Here is a 23808-nt window from a genome sequence, read left to right on the forward strand (position 1 = left end):
TATAAACTCTACCTTTTTAAAGAGGAATGGCACTAGCCTACAGTGGGAGAATTGATAATGGCTGTCGTTGGAAATGACCACATTTTTAATGCTTTGTGGAGTATGCTTTTTAGAAACTTTTTACTTATGTATTAAGTATGTCTTGGCAGAGTTTAATTTGGGGTGTATATGAACTCTGACAGAATTTTAAAAATGAGATGAAGCAAACACGGGCATATGCACATACATATATAGGTTTTAAAATTTATGTATCTTGAGGAATCAACAATTTCTCTTCTTTGACATCCAGGATTTCGTATCTTTTCCTGCTTACCTCTTTAACAAGAAGCTCAGAGCTAAATTGAATCATATTAGTCCAATTTTCCTCTTCTTTTGATTCATAGCTTTGATATTTTCCTTTGTTTTACTTACTGCTTGTGTTGATATTTCTTTTGAATCTTTTGTGGAATAGCTATATATGAAATTTTTGAAATGAATCAAACACACATGTAGATGTCACATATCTATAGTGTAGTATAAAAAGCTCTGCCTTCAGAGTTAAATGATGGAGATTCAAATCTTCACTTTCCTCTTTGCCTCACTTTCTCCATCTGTAAGTTGGTTTTTGTGAGGAAGAACTGGATCATAGAAGTGCCCAATAAATTGTAGCTATTAAAAGCAGATCTCCACACAAATGAGTGCATGATGTAAAATGGTTGGAATTTGAGTAAGGTTGATAGATTCATCAATGTCATGATCTTGGGTGTGAGATCTTACTATATTGATACATGACATTGTCACAGGGAGAAACTAGGTGAAGGGTGCATGAGAGCTCGCTATAGTGTTTCTTACAACTGAATGTGAATCTATGATTATCTCAAAGTAAAAGGTGAGAAAAAAATGTTCCAGGACTATTGCTTCTATAGTATCCAAAGTAAACCATTGTTTTGTTTTTGCTTTTTCTTGCTATGAAAATATGCTGATTTTGGTTGTACCCCCTCATAAGATCATCAAATGCAATTGAGTGTTATCTTAAATGTGTTTTTCATGTATCAACCAGTTGGTTGCCAGCTGTGAAAAATTTCATTTATACAGATAACTGATGGTGTAATTTTCCCTGTTAAGAATAAGTCAAGAAATAAGAAGAGTTTAACAAATTACTGCAAAGCTAACATTTAAAGGATATCAACTTGAGAGTCCCTTGGATAGCAAGGAGATGACACCAGTCAATCCTAAGGGATATCAACCCTGAATACTCATTGGAAGGACCAATGCTGAAGCTGAAGTTCCAAAACTTTGGCCACCTGATGTAAGGAACCAACTCAATGGAAATGACCCTGAGGCTGGGAAAGACTGAAGGCAAAAGGAGAAGGAGGTGGCAGTGGATGAGATGGTTAGGTAGCATCACCGAGTCAATGGATGCTAATTTGAGCAAATTCTGGGACATAGTGAAAGACAAGAAAGCCTGGCATGCTTCAGTCCAGGGGTTGCAAAGAGTCGGACACAACTGAGGGACTGAACTACAAAATCTACACTTTTTTTTTCTTGGAAAAAAAGAAAAATTAAAACGGATCTGATCTCAGAATGTCTTCAGGAGGAACTGGGAGATGCTGATACCAGAAGAAATTCAGTCAGATTGGAATTTGATCTGGGTAAATTTGATTATAGTTTTAGTAGTTTTAGACTGCATGTGAGGCAACATTTCCTTGTGCCTGTACCTCCTGGCTTCCATTTGAAACCTTCAGGAAATCTAGTTTAATTAAAACAACCAAACAGCAAAATTCATGCATTGAATGGAATTGGAGAAAAATAATGTACTTAACATGTTTTAGCTGTTAATGTGCAATCTAAATCTTCCCGGTCTCTGTAGAGCACAAAACACGTCCTCAGGAGTTGAAAGTAAAACTAGAACTTTGCCTCCCTCCAACACTCATATTTCCTTAAGTATTAGCGAACTCATAATTTGGAAAGAAAGAGATCCAGATTCTAGGCATGATCTGGAAAGAAAGAGATCCAGATTCTAGGCATGATTGATTTTTTTTTTTTAATTTAAATTTATTTATTTTAATTGGAGGTTAATTACTTTACAAAATTGTATTGGTTTTACCATACATCAAGTTACCAGCTTCCCATTTCTCCAGAAGTCATTTCATCTCTATGAATTAAATGGATTTCCCAGGTGATGCTAGTGGTAAAGAACCCGCCTGCCAGTGCAGGATACTTAAGAGACATGGGTTCAAACCCTGCATCAGGAAGATCCCCTGGAGGAGGGCTAGGCAACCCAATCCAGTATTCTTGCCTGGAGAATCCCATGGACAGAGGAGCCTGGTGGGCTACAGTCCACAGGATCGCAAAGAACTGAGGTGACTTGGCATGCAGGCACATGCACATGTCCCTAGTCCAAATCAAGGAGATTGGATTGGAGGTCTCTAAGATTCCGCAAATCTCAGATAATCCGTTATGTTCTTTATAGACATCCATTTATATCAATCTGCTTTTATATGAACATTTTCCTTTTATGTTTTCATAGAACACAATACTTATAGGGAGGTTAAATATTCTTTGCCCTTCCTTCCCCCAATTCTCTGATGATACCTTGACTCTGAGCTATTTCCAGACATTTACTGCAATCTGGTGAGAACCTAGTACATATCTTTTTTGGCAAAAAGGAGTTGTAAAATTTTACTAAATTATTCACTGTTTTTATCACATGCACTTATGTAGCAAATTTTAACCAATTCATTTAAAAAGACATGTGCAAAAAAACCCCAGAGTAATCTAGACAGATCTGTGCATCAAGATCAAGGGGAAAAGAAGGAGGGGAGGGAGGAGGTTGTTCTAGACAATCTAGACTAAGACTGGTCCTGCTATGAGTGCAAACCTTCCTGGATGATCAAGGAAAAAAGAGAAGTGAGTTATTTGACTATCATTAGCTGCAAAAGGAAGCATACCACATTTTTGGGAGAGACAAACTATTTCCTAGCTGTAAGAAATGCTTTTCCTATACACTCTTATATAAAAGATATTGATAATGTTTGCAAATGTAGTCTAACAGAAAGTGCTGTAAGGTTATCAATCTAATTGTTTCTTAGTTCCATGCTCAATAACAGACCAAGACATGCTATAAACTGGAATTTTGAAAAGACATTTCTATACATTGCTAATGTCCTATACGTGGATGATATCTGCCTTTCTTGAGAATGAATTTGATACAGGAATAAGATGCTGAGAAAATGGAGAAATGGATTAGCAGGCGTTTAAAACCAGTGTCTTCCTGACCTAATCAACGGTGAACTCTTAAGGAAGGTACACTAAAGAAGTTAGACGTGCTATTTTCTGTGCCCCATTAGAGCTTGGAGTCTGTCCCCTCCCGAGCATCTCCAGAATAAGTTTTCCATTTACAAATTAGGCTAAACATCCTACCTTTCTGTCTTGATGTCAACTGCTTGAGCATATCTTTTTTCTGTATGGTAGGTTTCTAGCACATTTTTTAGCCTTAGATTTTGGATTATTTTATCACAAGTCACTGTGATGTTTTGCTAAAAACCGTTGTCTATATGAGTGTTGTTATATGAAGCAAGGGTTTTACCATCCTTAATCTCTTAGTTTTCTGATGATAATGATGTATTGTTTATGGAAATACCAGGATGATTTCAGGGAAAAAGAATGGCTTTAAAAATTCTCGTGAATATTGGATCAGTTTCTTATTACCATAGGCATCTTGGCAATATTTTTGAATGCTTCTAATCTGAATGGCATGCTCTGTTTGGCATTTGGCCTATTTTCCAGAATTCATGGACATTACCCCAAAGTAACATAATCAAATTTGTCGAATAAGCCCCAGATAATTGGTTCTTATGTACTCAATGTTATGTAGGGATATGTTTTTACCTATCTATTAAAGAAATTTTATTTTATATTGGCATATAGTTGATTAACAATATTGTATTAATTTCAGGTATGCACCAAAGTGATTCAAATATACATATGCATGTGTATATTCTTTTTCAAATTCTTTTCCCATTTAGGCTATTACAGAATATTGAGCAGGGTTTACATTGTAATGCATTTTTAAAATAATTGTTATTAAGGAAAAGATGAGTTTTATTTTAATTCATTTATGAACAGGTATTTATTGAGCACCTAATGTGTGTCAAGCAATGTCTAAGGAAAGACAAACAGGGTTTTCTCTTATTGAGTTTTTATTTTATTTGAGAAAGAAGGAAAATAAATGTGCAAACCAAAAAGTGAACAAGGTGATTCAGACATAGAGGGTGATTCTAAGACTTTAGATTAATGTGTCAGCATTTGTTGGCAGAAGGGATAATTAGGCAAAGCCTTTGGAGGAGGTGACATTTCAGCAGAGAATTAAACGCTAAGCAGGAGCTAGCCATGCAAAAGATTTTGGGAAAAGTTTTCCAGGCAAAGAGAACAGTGAGTATGAAGACCTTGCTGTAGCAATGAGCTTGTGGTGCAGAGCATGGAGAGAAAAAATGGCCAGTGTAACTGGAGATAGTAAGTGTGTTGGGGAAGGAGAAAGATAACTGAAGATGAGGTGAGAGAAGCGGGCAGAGGTCAATTTTGCAGGGCCTCTTAGGTGTTGGTTAGGAATTTGGAATTCCTCCTCAGTGTAGTGAGTGACCAAAGAGGGACTTTAGATGAAAGTCTGACATGACCAGATTTATGTTACAGTACTTACTCTTGCTTATGGGTCTATCAATGTGAGTTTGTTTTGGTAGCTAAGGAAGCACTTTTTTATGCAGTAGTGTCTATTCACTATAAGTTGGGTTTTTAATTAATGTTTAATTAGTTAAAGCCATATATTTTAAACTTAAGTTTTTAAAATATTTAGATTAATTCAGAAATCGTGTGCAATTTATGAGTGTCATAAAGAATAAACTCTATTGAAGTAATCCTTTGCATTTACTTACTTAAATTTCTTCATCAGTATTTTAAAATGCATTTACAAGTTTAACACTTTTATTTTCTTTGTAAATACTTTAGACACTTGGCAAAACTTTTCCAAACTTTTCAACCATATTTTGACTCAAATATGCTAATATCAGAAATATAGTAAATCCAATTATTTTTTCTTAATTTATTTATTTTAATTGGAGGCTAATTACTTTACAATATTGTAGTAGTTTTTGCCATACTTTGACATGAATCAGCCATGGGTGTACATGTGTTCCCCATCCTCCCAACTCCCAACTCCCTCCCCATCCCATCCCTCAGGGTCATCCCAGTGCACCAGCCCTGAGCACCCTGTCTCTTGCATCGAACTTGGACTGGCGATCTGTTTCACGTATGTTAATATACATGTTTCAGTGCTATTCTCTCAAATCATCCCACCCTTGCCTTCTCCCACAGAGTCCAAAAGACTGTTCTACACATCTGTGTCTCTTTTGCTGTCTCACATATAGGGTCATCATTACCATCTTTCTAAATTCCATATATATGCATTAGTATACTGTATTGGTGTTTTTCTTTCTGACTTACTTCACTTTGTATAATAGGCTCTAGTTTTATCCACCTCGTTAGAACTGATTCAAATGCATTCTTTTTAATAGCTGAGTAATATTCCATTGTGTATATGTACCACAGCTTTCTTATCCATTCATCTGCTGATGAGCATCTAGGTTGCTTTCATGTCCTGGCTATTGTAAACAGTGTTGCAATGAACACTGGGTACACATGTCTCTTTCAATTCTGGTTTCCTTGGTGTGTATGCCCAGTATTGGGATTGCTGGGTCGTATGGCAGTTCTATTTCCAGTTTTTTAAGCAATCTCCACACTGTTCTCCATAGTGGCTGTATTAGTTTGCATTCCCACCAACAGTGTAAGAGGGTTCTCTTTTCTCCACACTCTCTCCAGCATTTATTGTTTGTAGACTTTTGGATAGCAGCCGTTCTGACCGGCGTGAGATGGTACCTCATAGTGGTTTTGATTTGCATTTCTCTGATAATGAGTGATGTTGAGCATTTTTTCATGTGTTTGTTAGCCATCTGTATGTCTTCTTTGGAGAAATGTCTGTTTAGTTCTTTGGCGCATTTTTTGATTGGGTCGCTTATTTTTCTGAAATTGAGCTGCAGGAGCTATTTCTATATTTTTGAGATTAATTCTTTGTCAGTTGCTTCATTTGCTATTATTTTCTCCCATTCTGAAGGCTGTCTTTTCACCTTGCTTATAATTTCCTTCACTGTGCAAAAGCTTTTAAGTTTAGTTAGGTCCCATTTGTTCATTTTTGCTTTTTTCCATTAGTCTGGGAGGTGGGTCATAGAGGACCCTGCTGTGATTTATGTCAGAGAGTGTTTTGCCTATGTTTTCCTCTAGGAGTTTTATAGTTTCTGGTCTTATGTTTAGATCTTTAATCCATTTTGAGTTTATTTTTGTGTATGGTGTTAGAAAGTGTTCTAGTTTCATTCTTTTACAAGTGGTTGACCAGTTTTCCCAGCACCACTTGTTAAAGAGATTGTCTTTTCTCCATTGTATATTCTTGCCTCCTTTGTCAAAGATAAGGTGTCCATAGGTGCATGGATTTATCTCTGGGCTTTCTATTTTGTCCCATTGATCAATATTTCTGTCTTTGTGTCATACCATACTGTCTTGATGACTTTAGCTTTGTAGTATAGTCAGAAGTCAGGCAGTTGATTCCTCCAGTTCCATTTTTCTTTCTCAAGATTGCTTTGGCTATGCGAGGTTTTTTGTATTTCCATACAAATTGTGAAATTATTTGTTGTAGTTCTCTGAAAAATACCATTGGTAGCTTGATAGGGATTGTATTGAATCTATAGATTTCTTTGGGAAGTATACTCATTTTTACTATATTGATTATTCTGATCCATGAACATGGTAAATCCAATTATCTTAAACATCAGAGTTCCACTTAAAAACAGTTAAAGTATCTTAAACCTCTTTACCTAAAATCAGAAGTCAATAGTCAAGTGCATGTTTGAAACTAGAATCATAGGTCTAACTTGTCAGATTCTTAAATACAACAGATTCTCTTAAACAGTACAGATACTTATTACCAAACACTCAAATTAACTAATGCCTAACTTAACTACAAATTATGAATATTATGTGTTTAATTGACTTTGTGATCTCTCAATTTAATTTTTGAAAAATCCCTTACCTACTAGCAGAACAGTGATACCCTGTCAAGTGGGTTGAGGTTAGGTTTCCCAGTAGTGTGAGATTATGTTTTTATGTGAAGTTGCTGAGTCAGCTATATATGACCATAGCACAGTCAGTTCTTCAGAGAGCTCCGATTGGCATGAGCATGAGCACTCCAGTTGGGACATATACATAATGGCTCTTCCTTAACTGGGCATTAATATCCTGAAACATTCCTCTTACTTGTTTACAATGAGGATTCCCTTGTCAATCCATGTCTTTGTTACTTACTACCTGTGTAACTTTGGCTCAACATTTCTAAGTCTCAGTTTCCTCATCTATAAAATAGAGATAATGATTACATCCACTGTATACAATTGTTATGAGGATCCTATGCAAAAATATACATAAAGTGCTCAGAACAGTGTCTGACATACACTAAGAGCTCAAAAAGTTTATGTTTACCACTATTACCCTCAAATGGGGCTTCTCTGATGGCTCAGACAGTAAAGAATCTGCCTGCAATGAGGGAGACCTAGTTTGATCCCTGGATTGGGAAGATCCCCTGGAGTAAGGGATGGCTACCTGCTCCAGTATTCCTGCTGGGAGAATTCCATGGACAGAGGAGCCTGGCAGACTATAGTTCATAGGGTTGCAAAGAGTCGGACCAGACTGAGCAACTAACACAACAACACCCTCAAATAACCATATACTTTTTAGGTTTAATTAACCTGGGTTTAAAAAATTTCATGATATGTGAAAAATGTCAGAGGCCCATTAAATCAAAGATCTTTTTATCCTTAACAGGCACAGTGAAGTGATTGGCACTGTTATAGAGGGACTGGAAAAGAGGTGGGTCTTGGATTGAGTCTGCAGACCTAACATGGCATTTAAAGAGTTTGCCTTGAGTAACAGTCCATTCTGAAGGAGATCAGCCCTGGGTGTTCTTTGGAAGGAATGATGCTTAAGCTGAAACTCCAGTACTTTGGCCACCTCATGCAAAGAGTTGACTCATTGGAAAAGACTCTGATGCTGGGAGGGATTGGGGGCAGGAGGAGAAGGGGACGACAGAGGATGAGATGGCTGGATGGCATCACTGACTCGATTGACGTGAGTCTGAGTGAACTCCGGGAGTTGGTGATGGACAGGAAGGCCTGGCGTGCAGCGATTCATGGGGTCACAAAGAGTTGGACATGACTGAGCAACTGATCTGATCTGATCTGATCTGAGCAGTTCAAATAAGTGATCAGTGTGGGACGTGGGAGTAGGTTAGTCAGTCTCACACATTGTAGGGGGCTGGTCTTTGGAGTGGACCTAATTCTAAGGTAGGGCATTTAGAGGCCACAAATGTCATGCAAAAACATAAATGCCAGGGAAGTAGTAACCATCAGAAAAGATCCCCAAGTTAATAAGTTCTGTGGTTCTGTAGCAGTGGCTGTGCAGCATTGGAGCAACTTTGAGGAGATACCCCACATCCAAGGGCAAAGGAGAAGCCCCAGCAAGACAGTAGGAGGGGCAAAATCATGTTTAGAATCAACCCCATACTGTCCAGAGACGCTAAGAGGGCTCAAACATACCTTGTGTGCACCAGGACCCAGAGACCCAACAGAGACTGAGACAGAACTCTGTTTGAGTGTCTCCTGCAGAGGTGTGGGTCAGCAGTAGTCTGCTGCAGGGGCAGGGGCTCTGGATGCAGTAGACCTGGGTATGGCATAAGCCCTTTTGAGGAGTTCACCATTAACCCCACCATAGAGCTGCCAGAACTTACACAGGACTGGGGAAACAGACTCTTGGAGGGCAGAAGCAAAACCTTGTGGGCACCAGGACGCAGGAGAAAGGAGTAGTGACCCCACAAGAGACTGACTCAGACTTGCCCATGAATGTCTAGGAGTCTCCAGCAGAGGCATGGGTCGGTGGTGGCCTGCTGCAGGGTTGAGGGCACCGAGTGTAGCAGTGCATGCATGGGACCTTTTGAGAAAGGTCTCCATTATCTTCATTACCTCCACCATAGTTTGGCCTCAGGTAAATAACAGGGAGGGAACATAGCCCCACTCATCAACAGAAAATTAAATTAAAGATTTACTGAGCATGGCCCCACCCATCAGAACAAGACCCAGTTTCCCCCTCAGTCAGTCTCTCCCATCAAGGAGCTTCCATGAACCTCTTATCCGTCTCCATCAGAGGGCAGACAGACTGAAAAGCATAATCACAGAAACCTAACCAATTTGATCTCATGGACCACAGCCTCATATAACTCAATGAAACTATGAGCCATGCCATATAGGGCCACCCAAGATGGATGGGTCATGGAAGTAGGAAGTAGGAAGTTAAGCTCTGACAAAATGTGGTCCTCTGAAGAAGGGAATGGCACACCACTTCAGTATTCTTGCCTTGAGAACCTCATGAACCGTATGAAAAGGCAAAAAGATAGGGCCCTGAAAGATGAACTCCCCAGGTTTGGTAGGTGCCCAATTTGCTATTGGAGATCAGTGGAGAAATAACTCCAGAAAGAATGAAGAGATGGAGCCAAAGCAAAAACAACTCCCAGTTGTGGATGTGATGGGTGATAAGTAAAGTCCGATGCTGTAAAGAACAATGTGGCATAGGAACCTGGAATGTTAGGTCCATGAATCAAGGCAAATTGGAAGTGGTCAAACAAGAGATGGCAAGAGTGAACATTGACATTTTAGGAATCAGTGAATTAAAATGGCCTGGAATGGGCGAATTTAACTCAGATGACCATTATATCTACTACTGTGGGCAAGTATCCCTTAGAAGAAATGGAATAGCCATCATAGTCAACAAAAGAGTTCGAAATGCAGTACTTGGATGCAGTCTGAAAAAGGACAGAATGATTTGTTCGTTTCCAAGGCAAACTATTCAGTATCACAGTAATCCAAGTCTATGCCCTGACCAGTAATGCTGAAGAAGCTGAACGGTTCTACGAAGATTTACAAGACCTTCTAGAACTAACACCCAAAAAAGATGTCCGTTTCATTACAGGGGACTAAGATGCAAAAGTAGGAAGTTAAGAAATACCTGGAGTAACAGGAAAATTTGGTCTTGGAATACAGAATGAAGCAGGGAAAGGCTAACAGGGTTTTGCCAGGAGAACACACTGATCATAGCAAACACCCTCTTCCAACAACACAAGAGAAGACTCTACACATGGACATCACCAGATGGCCAATAATCAAATCACATTGACTATACTTTTTGCAGCCAAAGATGGAGAAGCTCTATAGAGTCAGCAAAAACAAGACCGGAGCTGACTGTGGCTCAAATCATGAACTCCTTATTGCCAAATTATGACTTAAATTGAAGAAAGTAGGCAAAACCACTAAACCATTAGGTATGACATAAATCAAATCCCTTATGATTATACAGTGGAAGTGACAAATAGATTCAAGGCATTAGATCTGATAGAGTACCTGAAGAACTATGGACAGAGGTTTGAGACATTGTATAGGAGGCAGTGATCAAGGTGATCCCCAAGAAAAAGAAATGCAAAAAGGCAAGATGGTTATCTGATGAGGATTTACAAATAACTGAGTATAGAAGAGAAGTGAAAGGCAAAGGAGAAAAGAAAAGATATACCCATTTGAATGCAGAATTCCAAAGAATAGCAAGGAGAGATAAGAAAGCGTTCCTCAGTGCAGTGCAAAGAAATAGAAGGAAACAATAGAATGGCAAAGACTAGAGGTCTATTCAAGGAGATTAGAGATAAAAGGGAATTTTCATGCAAAGATGGGCACAATAAAGGACAGAAATGGTATGGATCTAACAGAAGCAGAAGATATTAAGAAGAGGTGGCAAGAATACACAGAAGAACTATACAAAAAAGACCTCCACGACCCAGATAATCACGATGGTGTGATCACTCACCTAGAGCCAAACATCCTGGAATGCAATGTCAAGTGGGCCTTAGGAAGCATCACTACGAACCAAGCTAGTGGAGGTGATGGAATTCCAGTTGAGCTATTTCAAATCTTAAAACATGAAGCTGTGAAAGTGCTGCACTCAATATGCCAGCAAATTTGGAAAACTCAGCAGTGGCCACAGGACCAGAAAAGGTCAGTTTTCATTCCAATCCCAAAGAAAGGCAATGCCAAAGAATGCTCCAACTACCACACAATGGCACTCATCTCACATGCTAGCAAAGTAATATTCAAAATTCTGCAAGCCAGGCTTCCACAGTACGTGAATCATGAACTTCCAGATGTTCAAGCTGGATTTAGCAGGTGCAGAGGAACCAGAGATCAAATTGCCAACATCTGCTGGATCATCAAAAAAGCAAGAGAGTTCTTAAAAAACGTCTACTTTTGCTTTATTGACTACTCCAAAGCCTTTGACTGTGTGGATCACAACAAATTATGGAAAATTCTTCAAGAGATGGGAATACCAGACCACCTGACCTGCCTCCTGAGAAATCTGAATGCAGGTCAGGAAGCAACAGTTAGAACTAGACATGGAACAACATACTGGTTCCAAATTGGGAAAGAAGTACGTCAAGGCTGTATATTGTCACCCTGCTTATTTAACTGATATGCAGAGTACATCATGCAAAATGCTGGGCTGGATGAAGCACAAGTTGAAATCAAGATTGCTGGGAGAAATATCAATAACCTCAGATATGCAGATGACACCACCTTTATGGCAGAAAGCCAAGAACTAAAGAGTCTCTTGATGAAAGGGAGGAGAGTGAAAAAGCTGGCTTAAAACTCAATATTCAGAAAAGAAAGAATATGGCATCTGATCCCATTATTTCATGGCTAACAGATGGGGAAAGAATGGAAACACTGAGAGACTTTATTTTTGCGGGGAGGCTCCAAAATCACTGGAGATGGTGACTGCAGCCATGAAATGAAAAGACGCTTGTTCCTTGGAAGAAAAGTTAGGACCAACCTAGACAGCATATTAAAAAGCAGAGATATTGCTTTGCCAATAAAGGTTCATCTAGTCAAAGCTATAGTTTTTTCAGTAGTCATGAATGTGATATGTATGTATGTGAGAGTTGTACTATAAAGAAAGCTGAGCACCAAAGAATTGATGCTTTTGAACTATGATGTTGGAGAAGACACTTGAGAGTCCCTTGGACTGCAAGGAGATCCAACCCGTCTATCCTAAAGGAAATCAGTCTCTAATATTCATTGGAAGGACTGATCCTGAATCTGAAACTCCAAAACTTTGGCCACCTGATGTGGTGAACCCACTCATTTGAAAAGACCCTGATATTGGGAAAGATTGAATGTAGGAGAAGGGAACAACAGAGAATGAGATGGTTGGATGGCATCACCAACTTGATGGACATGAGTTTGAGCAAGCTCTGGTAGTTGGTGATGGACAGGGAAGCCTGGCATGCTGCAGTCCATGGGGTCACAAAGAGTTGGGCACAACTGAGTAACTGAACTGGACTCTGACCAGGTTTGGGTGTGTTTATTTGGGAGTAAGGAAAAAGAAGCCAGTGTGGGCCAGAGCTCAGTCCTAGAGGGATCTGATTCTTTGGCAGGTAACCATAGGAGTTGAATTGAAACCCAGAAATGAGAAGAGAATATTATTGAGCATCCACTGTTGCCTGGCATATGTTCACATTTTTCTATATTGTCTGCATTATCACATTTCTCTTCCGATAGATTCAAAAAGTAATTTTTTTTTTTTTAAGTAAATCTAATTGCATTTATTTTATAGAAGGCGGGAAAATGACTAAGTAAACTTTCCAAGCTTATACATCCAGTAAATGGTGGGAGAGAATTGAACACAAGTCTTCTTATTTCAAAGGTCATGATCTTTCCATGACTACACAGGCTGCAGAGGTGAGGTAATGCAACAATGCCCAGAGCAACAATGCTCAGAGCATTCACCTAGGTAGTCTTAAATGTCTCCTGCCATGTGTCATGGTTAGACCTGAGATGAGGATGAGTGGAGACTGTAGAAGAGAGCCACGTCTAGGACCACAACTATTGGAAGAGGAAGCTTGGAGAAGCTGGTCTAGGGTACAGCCTCAGCAACAACCGGAGTGTGGGCTTCTTGCTCTGTCTTTGGCCTGGTTATTCTACGTGGTTATTATGTCTTTGGTTCTCCTTTGAAGTAGAAGGAAGAAAAATTAATGTAATTGACTTATGGCAATGATTGATTTTTCTGTTTTTCCCCACTTTTATTTACATTTATTTTTTCTGACCTTAATTTTTGGGACCTAAGTTTTTGTTTCTTCATTTTCTTCTGGGATATCTTTTTCTTCTGTGCAACCTCCTCTTCTGGTTTAGGAACAGTTTGTTCTTTTTCATTAAGGATAATCTCAATGTGGCTAGGAGAGCTCATGTATGGGTTGAGCCAACCATGAGATCTTTTAGTCCTGTGCCCCATCGTAGGGACTTTGTTCACCTGGATGTGCTCAATGACAAGAGAATCAACCTCTAAGCCCTTAAGTTCAGTGTTACTCTCTACATTTTTGAGTATGTGCAGTAAAAATTTATCATTCTTTTTGGGCCACCGACCCAGCATCCAGCCCTACTGCTGGGCCTATGCACACCTACCAACTCCACCATTGTAATGATGCAGTAGCACCCATTGCTTCTTTAAAGTGACCTCCCCTGGATACTTGGTGGTTTTTCAGATAGGCATACCCTTAATGGCCTGGACAGTTTCACGAGTGTTCCTAAAGTGAACATGAAGATTTTAACCTCTTGATTTTCATGATTTTGTGGGGTTGTCTGGGTCAAGTGAATAGCACACATTTTTAGAGGTCACCTAAGGCTGCTTACTGGAAAAGAAAGCATGGCAGTGATTCTTGATCTCTCAATATGATGAAAGATATGAGGTTTCCTAGAAAAATGTATATAACCTCACAGTCATACCATTCCACATTCCATGTGAGAGGGTTCACAGAACCCTTAGAACTAATAGAAGATTTGGTCACCAGTCCAAGAGAATCTTTAGACTAAGGAAATCCTTAGACCCAAGATGCAGAGCCTTTTCATGAGTGCTGGCATTATTGCAAGATGATGTTTCGGCTGCTTCTAGCCACAGATACTAATTTAGAGTTAATAAATTCTGTTTAACTTAATTCTTTTTAAAGTCTCACAACAATCCTGCAAGGTAGGTACTATCTTAGCCTTGCTTATATAGATGAGGAAATGACTCAGAAGAATTCAATAATGTTCTCAAAGTTACAAATATAGTAAGTGGAGATGTGCTCAATAAAAAATTGTATTTTTCAGTAATGTCCTATCTTAAAACAAATACTTGTCAGTTTTTGACCTGGTATAACTGATAAGTGGGTATAATGTTTAACACATATATCATGTAAAGAAATTGTGATATTAGATTTTGATTGTAGACACTTGTTTGGGGTGACAAATGGTACCTGCCAGATTAGAAATTTCATAGCAGCAAGCTCTACTGCATAACTTTGTTTCTTATGCATCTTAGAAATTTATCTAAATTTCAAAAAGGGATTTGCTGGTGACAAACACTTTATGAAATGGGAAGTACTCATTACCCAGGTAACATTTCTTTCTGCTAGCAAATTATGCTGAGAATACAGAGCTTTTTATGTAGCGCTTTTACCTTGATAAGATTTTAAAGCTACTAGCCTATCAAGCTTCTCCGCATCTTTATGGGGTCAGTCAATATGAATTTCACCTTTCCCATCCTGTGGGTCACTTTTAGGGACCTGCAGGTGCCAAGACCATCAGACAGAGCCCGCTTAGAGTGTTTGTATACTTCAAGACAACATTCATGCAGAGAGAGTGGTAAACCCATCTGTGGAAGAAGGTAGGGCCTTTGTGAGAGAACACACAAAGCAACAAAGGAACTTGTTGAAAGACACAAGACTACAAAGCAAATCCACAGCTCCCTGGGGCTGCTGTGAGTACTTGCTTTTACAAGGCTGTTACTAAATATTTTCCTGACAGAACTGAAAACAACCTGCCAGATTTTACATGTGTCTCTTTGGAGAAAGCCATAGGTGGTTATCAGAAAAAAAAAAACCAAACATTCAGTGGTTTCAAATCTTTCTTCCTACTAGAATAATCATCTAGAGGGGAAAAAATAATTGTATTCGTGTGTGTTCTGATTCACTTACTTCAGTTCTGTTCTGTGGATTTCTTTGTGAAGGTGTTGGAATCTCTGTCTCTCTCTGCCCTTTTTTTTTTCCCTCTCTCTCTCTCCCCTTTCTTCTTTCCCTCCACAATCAGACCAAACAACAAACAAACACAAACAACCCCCCCCCAAGTTTGTTGGCTCACTATTCTACTACTTTCTCATGCATTTGGACACCTTGAAGCTCAAACCTGAGAAAGTAAGAGTTATAGACATGTTGCGGGAGTGTCTGATGCACAGGAAGGTAAATAATAAATAATCTTTATTTTTCAAAGGAGAACAATTTAAACATCTTTGCCTACACACTCGAAGGAGAAACTCTTCTGGACTTTTGTGAATTGTTGCCAGTCCTTGGTTATATACACTACCCTATAATTCAGAGTTTCTTGAAAGGAGTTAAACAATTTTAAGGCCACCATAAATTTTATTATTATTTCCTGGTATCTATTACTTGGGCTCTCAGGGTGATCATCACATTTGTATTCTCTTTGAATCATTCTAGATGAGAATTTGTCTCCAAAAATGATTATTTTTTTGGTGTGTTTTCAAAAGGAAAATTGGTGCTATGGGCTAATGACTGTGGAAAATGATTTTTGAGTATAACATGGGATTATTTTTGAGATGTATTTTTGGTGTTCAAAAACCTCAGAAACCTGGAAGCAAAACTGACCAGCTTATAAAAATGCAAACAGGGACATGTCTTTGATCCTTGAGAATTTTTCTTCATAGAAGAATTAAAGACAAAAGGAAAGAAGGGAAAAAGAGAGAAGGGCAAAGAAAGATATGCACACTAATGTGAAATATTTGATTGCCCTTTCCCCAAGTTGTCGCCTAGAAAGTATCTATTTATTGCAGTCAAAGTCAAGTGATATTACACTGAGTTACAGTTTGATAGACCCCAGAGCTGGACAATTCTAGTTAAAAAATTAGCTTCTTGCCTTCCTGCTACAGGTTTTTAATATCTGTTGAGTTGATTATGGGGTATACAAATATTTTTTGCAACAGGTGCTTATGAGATAGAGAAACAGCTGAAAGCATTTCCTTATAGCAGGGAATTCATACAACAAATGAAGCAAAGCAGACAGTTATGTCAAATTAAAGCCCCTTCACAAGTGCGTGACCCTTAGGGGCACACAGTAGATAAAACATGCAGTCCTTTGCAACATGATTTTGTAAATTGTGTTTGCCTGCTTATATTGCAAAAGAGATTTTTTTCCTAATCATTTCAACTCCTTTGTACTTGCTTTAGCATAATCCTTTTAAAAGACACAGTAGGATATTTAGAGTCCTGAATTACACATTAAATGTATAACCATTCCTGGACACCTTCCTAGTTTATTTAGAGCTGTTTCAAAACAGGATGAAATTTTGAAAATATTGTGATCTAAAATATTCAGTATTTCAAAAAATAGTAAGGTTTAGTGCTGAGAACATTGTGATGAAACAGCGTTTAGACTACTAATGACATTATGGGTAGGTGAATTCCTTTTGCTGGATAGTTTGACAGCATAGAGTCTGATCAAAAGAGATGATCCTCTGAGATAAGGATTCTAGGGGAGTTTCCTCAGGTAGTGATGTGACAGAAGTCAAAAAGAATATTTATTACAGTGGCATTATAATGCTATCTATAATTTCATTGTGAAGCCAGTGATAAAATATGCAAAATGGTTGTGATGTAATTTATTAAACTAGTTCTGATACAATGTGAAAAAAGAAAATATAAAATGGCAGGAATGTAAGATTTGCATTCTTGCAGATATGCAAGAATAGGCAGGTATATGAATAAGGGCAAAAAGACAAGAATCACAAGTGGAAAATGTAAACAGGTTTACAAGGGAGTTTATTGCTTTAAAAAAACATATTATTGGCATTGCTCTTGTGTCATCTTTTTAGATAATTACACTTGGTGCTTCCTATCCATAGGTTCCACATTTCAGATTCAAGAAATTTTGGATCAAAAATACTTGAAAAAAAATTCCAGAAAGCAAAACTTGAATTTATTGAATTGGCAACATTTACATTGTGTTTACAACTGTTTATGCAGCATTTACATTGTATTAAGTATTATAAGTACTTTACCATTGAGCCCCTGGTGGCTCAATGGTAAAGAATCCGCCTACCACTGCAGGAGACACAGCAGACATGAGTTCAATCCCTAGGTTGGGAAGATCCCCTGGAGAAGGAAATGGCAACCCACTCCAGTACTCTTGTTTGGGAAATCCTATGGACAGAGAAGCCTGATGGGCTACACAGTCCATGGGGTCGCAAAAGAGTCAGATACAACAACTAAAACAACAACAAAGTATTATTAGTAATCTAGTGATGATTTAAAGTATACAAGAGGATGTACATAGGTTATATGGGCTTCCCTGGTGTCTCAATGGTAAAGAATTCGATGCCAATGCAGATGATGCAGGAGACCCGGGTTCAGTCTCTGAGTTGAGACAATCTTCTGGAGAAGGGAATGGCTACCCACTCCAGTATTCTTGCCTGGAGAATCCAGATTTATGGACAGAGGAGCCTGGTGAGCTATACTACATGGGGTCAGTAGCAAAGAGTCAGACACAATTGAGTGACTAAGCACACACACACAGGTTATATACAAATACTCCACTATTATGTATAAAGGACTTCAGCATTTGTGGATTTTGGTGTCTGTGGGGGATTCTGGAGCCAATCTCCCAAGGATACCCAAGGACAACTGTATATAAAAGTAAGCTGATACACATATAAATTAATAATACTCCAATACCACGTTGACAATGTTCAGGGCATCACCATGAGAACAGGCTGAGTCTACCTCTGGCAGTTCTCTTGGGGGGCACTCATTTACTATGGTCCACAGGCTAACCCGTGGAAGATTCTTCTTCTCAGGATGGACTCACATTACCCAAGCTTGTGCAGCTGAATGTTAGCCCAGAGTGCCCCACTATGATTTACAATGAGCTATTGAATCATTGCACAGAATGTTGGGTCATTACAACCAGTGCCTTCCGTCCTGTGTGAAGGCTTGAATAAGCAAAGCAGGGAGCTAGAGCATCAGAAAATGGCTTGTTTTGCATGAGAAGAGAGCAAAAGGAGTTGAATGGCATGACTGTGTTTTCATATAACATGACTGTCACTCTTTAGATAGCGTGATACCAGGGTCTCACAATGAGGTTGGTGGAGGAGTGAGATGTAAATTTCCTTCTACCTTACTTAGCTGAGATCCTTGTAATCAAAGACAAACTGACACAAGAGAAAAGCAAACAGAAGTTTATTAACATGTAGACCTTATCTTTTCATGGGAGATACCAGGGGAAGATGAGTGACTCCCAAGATAGCTTGAGATTCAGACTTTATTTTCCTTTCTTGATAGGGAAAGAGTAGAGAGTGGGGTACAGGTGTAGACCTCTTCAATTAAGTTCAGTTCAGTTGCTCAGTCATGTCCGACTCTTTGCGACCCCATGAATCGCAGCACGCCAGGCCTCCCTGGTCCATCACCAACTCCCGGAGTTCACTCAGACTCACGTCAATCGAGTCAGTGATGCCATCCAGCCATCTCATCCTCTGTCGTCCCCTTCTCCTCCTGCCCCCAATCCCTCCCAGCATCAGAGACTTTTCCAATGAGTCAACTCTTTGCAAGAGGTAGCCAAAGTACTGGAGTTTCAGGTTTAGCATCATTCCTTCCAAAGAAATCCCAGGGCTGATCTCCTTCAGAATGGACTGGTTGGATCTCCTTGCAGTCCAAGGGACTCTCAAGAGTCTTCTCCAACACCACAGTTTAAAAGCATCAAATCTTCGGTGCTCAGCTTTCTTCACAGTCCAACTCTCACATCCATACATGACCACTGGAAAAACCATAGCCTTGACTAGACGGACCTTTGTTGGCAAAGTAATGTCTCTGCTTTTTAATATGCTATCTAGGTTGGTCATAACTTTCCTTCCAAGGAGTAAGTGTCTTTTAATTTCATGACTGCAGTCACCATCTACAGTGATTTTGGAGCCCAGAAAAATAAAGTCTGACACTGTTTCCACTGTTTCCCCATCTATTTCCCATGAAGTGATGGGACCGGATGCCATGATCTTTGTTTTCTGAATGTTGAGTTTTAAGCCAACTTTTTCACTCTCCTCTTTCACTTTCATCAATAGGCTTTTTAGTTCCGCTTCACTTTCTTCCATAAGGGTGGTGTCATCTCTTAGGGGAGAGTAAATGATGTTTAGCAAAGATGAGTGGGTGCTTAGTAGAGTAGCTAAGAGGTATGATGATTTGTGACTAAGATTGGCTGTGGTGTTGACTTTTTGTCTCCTTACCTGTGGCGAGTCAGTCTTCCCTGGTTGAAGAAACTACCAGAGAGGGAATATTCAGCTTCTTTTGGAGGATTTGCTTCTAGGCAGATAAGGGGAATTTGGAGAAAGTCTCTCCCTGCATTTGCTATTTTTCAAAATATAACTCAAAATAATCAATAAACCAAAATGGCATATTTTGAAGTAGCATGTTCTTTTATCCTTCAGTGGTCTTGCTAGAAGACCTGAAACTCCATTACCTTAGCTGCCTACAGCCTCCTTTATACTCCACATTAGTGTTGCCCTTCTCCCGATGTAAGAATACCAAATGGCCATTAACTGAAGACTTCTTTTCCCTAGACAGTACTTAAATGTCCCCTGCCAACATTTGTCTTTGTAGCTTTTCCTTGGCTGTTTCCATGGCTGACCATTCCCCCCCACTGCCCTCTGCTTTAAATAGGTTAATCTCTTCTACCAGTTGAAAGTCAAGTTCTGCTTACCTGTTTTCTTCCAGATGATGAAATATCTCTGTATTGATCCATTACATATGTAACAGCAGTACTAATTTTCTAAGTTCTTGTGGGCGTGTACTTTACTGTTGCTCACATAGATTGAAAACAGCAGGTGACAGAGTTGAGGAGCCAGTAGAATTTAAATATCAGATCAAAGAGGAACATGGGGACTAAGATAAGTCAACAGAGAATTAACTCCAAGTGCCCATTTTATTTACTATAAATCTAGTAAAATGCGTTGTTGCTCAGTCATGTCCAACTCTTTGGAGCCCCATGTACTGTAGCCTGCCAGGCTCCTCTGTCCATGGAATTTTCCAGGCAACAATGGTGGAGTGGGTTGCCATTTCCTCTCCAGGGGATCTTCCTGACCCAGGGATCGAACCCGTGTCTCTTGGGTTTCCTGCATTGGCAGGCAGATTCTTTACCACTAGCGCCACCTGGGAACCCCTATAAGAAACATACAAAGCATAAAACCAAAGTTGCTTCATTTCGTCTTGTCAGAGCCCATGCTGAATAGGAGGGTAAGGTACTGGGGGCCCTTTGGGACCTTCAGACAAGATACCAAGAAAGGACAGTTCCTCTATATTGATGTAAGATGTGAGCATTGGAAGTCATAATGGCAGCCTTTGCTTCAACACTGACTCCTATATCTTTAAACTGTCTCTTCTTTTCAGAGAACTCTCTTTCCTGTCTGGAAGAGTGGTTAGTTGAGCCTCGGCAACCATATTTGCTCACCATATGGTTCCCTGGCAAAAATTCTTTCCATTAGAGTTGGATACTTAATCCAAGCTTGCCCCACCAAGGACTCTCTTCCTGGAATTTGAGATTCATAGATAGGCAGTGATTTTCCGTGTGGCTGGAACTGTGACAAATAAACCTGAGATCTGTGGATGGCTTTATTTCTCTCTGAGGACTGAGGAGTGGAGAAACAAGAGGACTATATTTCCTAGGTTCCGTTCTCTGGCAATTCAGAAGTGGCTGTATCTCTGCCTCTGAGTCCTTGGGACCCTCTTTGTGTCCTTCTAATAACTTCTTCCATTTTGTCCTAGTTTCTGTTACTTGGCACAAAGAGACTTAGCAATACATTCCCACTGCGAACTAGCGGCACAAGAATAATATTCCTCAAAAGTCAGAAGAGTTGATGTTATACAGGGGGTTGGAAGATTTAGGTGACATACATATCATCTTCAAATTTGGTGTTTTAAGGGTATTTTTGAATCTCTGATAGAACTTTGCAGATCCTTCTGTTGAGTTGTCTGATGCGTTTCTTAGATAAGGGACCACTCTGAGGTTAGTTCCTTGGGAACTGGTTAACTAGGGAAATCTCTTCAAAATGACAAAAACTGGACTTTAGTACAATGTTTAAAGGCCAAAGACTGAAACAATCTAAAATTAAAATAAGTTTCTCAGAAGGCACCTCTTCTCCCCCTTGCGGCCCTGCCTGCTCCCAAGCATACAAATACTCAAAGATACTGGGTGCTGAGATGGGCCTTTGGATTTCTACTTGACGAGTACTGGAGTGGGTTGTCATTGCCTTCTCCGGATGTTATATTGCATATGCTAAATGACTGGCTCTGGGGCTTTGCTTTGAGAATAATAGTCACCAATGACTATTTGATTGTGTCTTTAGATTCAAATTCTATTTGCAAATCAAATTCAAAGAGGTTTGATTTGAGGAGGTAGCATGGGAGATAATGTCTGTTTGAAAACGTTTAGCTAAAATTTATCACCATATCCTCGTCAAAGACCATTTACTACTCACTGAGAAACATTACAAAGAAAACAAATTGTCATTGAACTCCACCCTTGGATTGATTGGGAAATGTCATTTATTTCTAGGAAAAAGGGAACACTGGTTGTAAGAGAAAGGGTTTCTCAAGGCTCTCTTATTGGTTGTTTTGAAGTGTTGAATTTAATAAGGCACAAGCAACTAGGAAGAGAATAGGGAATGACAGGCGTAGAGCAGTGAGTGTAATATACAGCGAGAGTGGAGAATCCATCACGCCGGAACACTTTCTTGGTAGAAAAAGAAAGCACTGCTGTGTAAAATGGCTTAGCTTTGAAGGAATTCCAAGTCTTTATTTTTGGCCATTCAACTGTAGACTGGGGTTTCACAAGACTCATGTTGGGTTTAGAGGTTATGAAATACTGTTTTCCAAATGGAAATATATGGCTCGTAATCTCAAAGGAAAAGAAAGCAAAGAAAGAGCAATGCTTCTTGGCCAAGGCATCAATAATCCTTTTACTCTGAGATCTGTAATGATCACCCAAGGGCAGTAGCTCATTCTCCTGCTGCTTTTCAAACCTTCTTTATGTTTTTATTTAAAAACCTTTGATTCTATTAAGATATATCATAACAAGCTGTGTCTTGATATGCACATAGATTTGTCCTTGAGAAAGGTAATGTAACACAAAACTTATAAGTTACCTGTACCATTTTTTTCATTTCTCCATGGTTTGGAATTGTTTGTTTGTTTGTTTTAGTGAAGACAGGCTATCTTATTCTGCAATAACAAATTCATCTCCAAAATCCCAGTGGCGTAATATGAAGGAAGGCTTATCTCTTATTCAAGGTACATGTTCAACACAAGTTGTCAGGGGTCTCTGCTATTTGTAGTCATTCAGGGACCCAAACTGATAAAGCCACACCATCATGTGACCTTCTTAGGGAAGAAAAACTAGAGAATTAAACATGGACTTCGGAGAGTTCCCTGATGGCCTGGTGGTTAGGATTCGGCACTTTTCACTGCTGTGGCCTGGGCTCAACCCGTGGTCAGGGAACTGAGATCATGCCACATGGCCAAGGTTTTAAAAGATAAATAAGTAAAATAAACATGGGATTTTCTCTGACTTAACCCTGTAATGAAGTATGTTACTTTTTTCTCATACCCCATTGAGACATGGTCCTGCCAGCCACAAGCGCCTGAGATGTGCAGGGATCTCTATGCTCAGGGCTGAGGAGAACTGGATGAAATTGGTAGAATCTAAAATAATATCTACCACAGTTCAACTTTCTTAGGCTTTGTTCCTCCATAAATTCAGCTCACAGCAATAGCCTTTTCCTTTGAAGATCTGTTAATGCTTTAGTCTACCATTCATTTGACCCTTAGCTTTCACTCTCTTCCATATGTAAGTATACTAGTGAAGATGAATAAATATTTGTATCTTTATGACATGTCTCCTATGCATGATTATAAGTTCGTTGAAAATAGACATTATATAGTTTTTGTATGACCCATAGTGCTTTGCATGTCCAGTAGGAGTGGAATGAATATAGTTTATGGGTGAAGCAAGTGTTCAAATGACAGGAAATGGATGAGAAGCAAATTTGCTAACTTTATTAATTTCACCATGCATAGCAGTTTCCTAATGGGAGGAGGCATTCATGTCAAGTTTTTTTTTTTTTCTTACAATTTTTTTTTTTTGCTGTGGACCATTTAAAAAATCTTTCTTGAATTTGTTATGGTATTGCATCTGTTTATGTTTTGGTTTTTTGGCCAGGAGGCATGTGAGGTATTAGCTCCCTGAGCAGAGATTGAACTTGAATCCCCTACACTGAAAGGTGAAGTCTTAACCACTGGACCGCCAGGGAAGCCCCTCATGTCAAATTAATTGACAGTCTTTATAATCTTTCTCTAGTCATTGAAAAGACTACTCTGGGCTCTTGTTGCTGAGGGCCATGAACACTTTGTGCTAGAACACTTTTGATATTTCTGGCTTTTGTTCAGCTAAGAAGAAAGGAAACAAAGGGAGGAAATCTGAAGAGAAAGGACCTTAGAATTGAGGAAAAAGCTGTCAATAGTCAAAGGGGAAGGAGGAAAATCACTGGAACCCA

This window comes from Bubalus kerabau, chromosome 20 (assembly GCF_029407905.1).
Source record: "Bubalus kerabau isolate K-KA32 ecotype Philippines breed swamp buffalo chromosome 20, PCC_UOA_SB_1v2, whole genome shotgun sequence".
NCBI classification, from domain to species: Eukaryota; Metazoa; Chordata; class Mammalia; order Artiodactyla; family Bovidae; genus Bubalus; species Bubalus kerabau.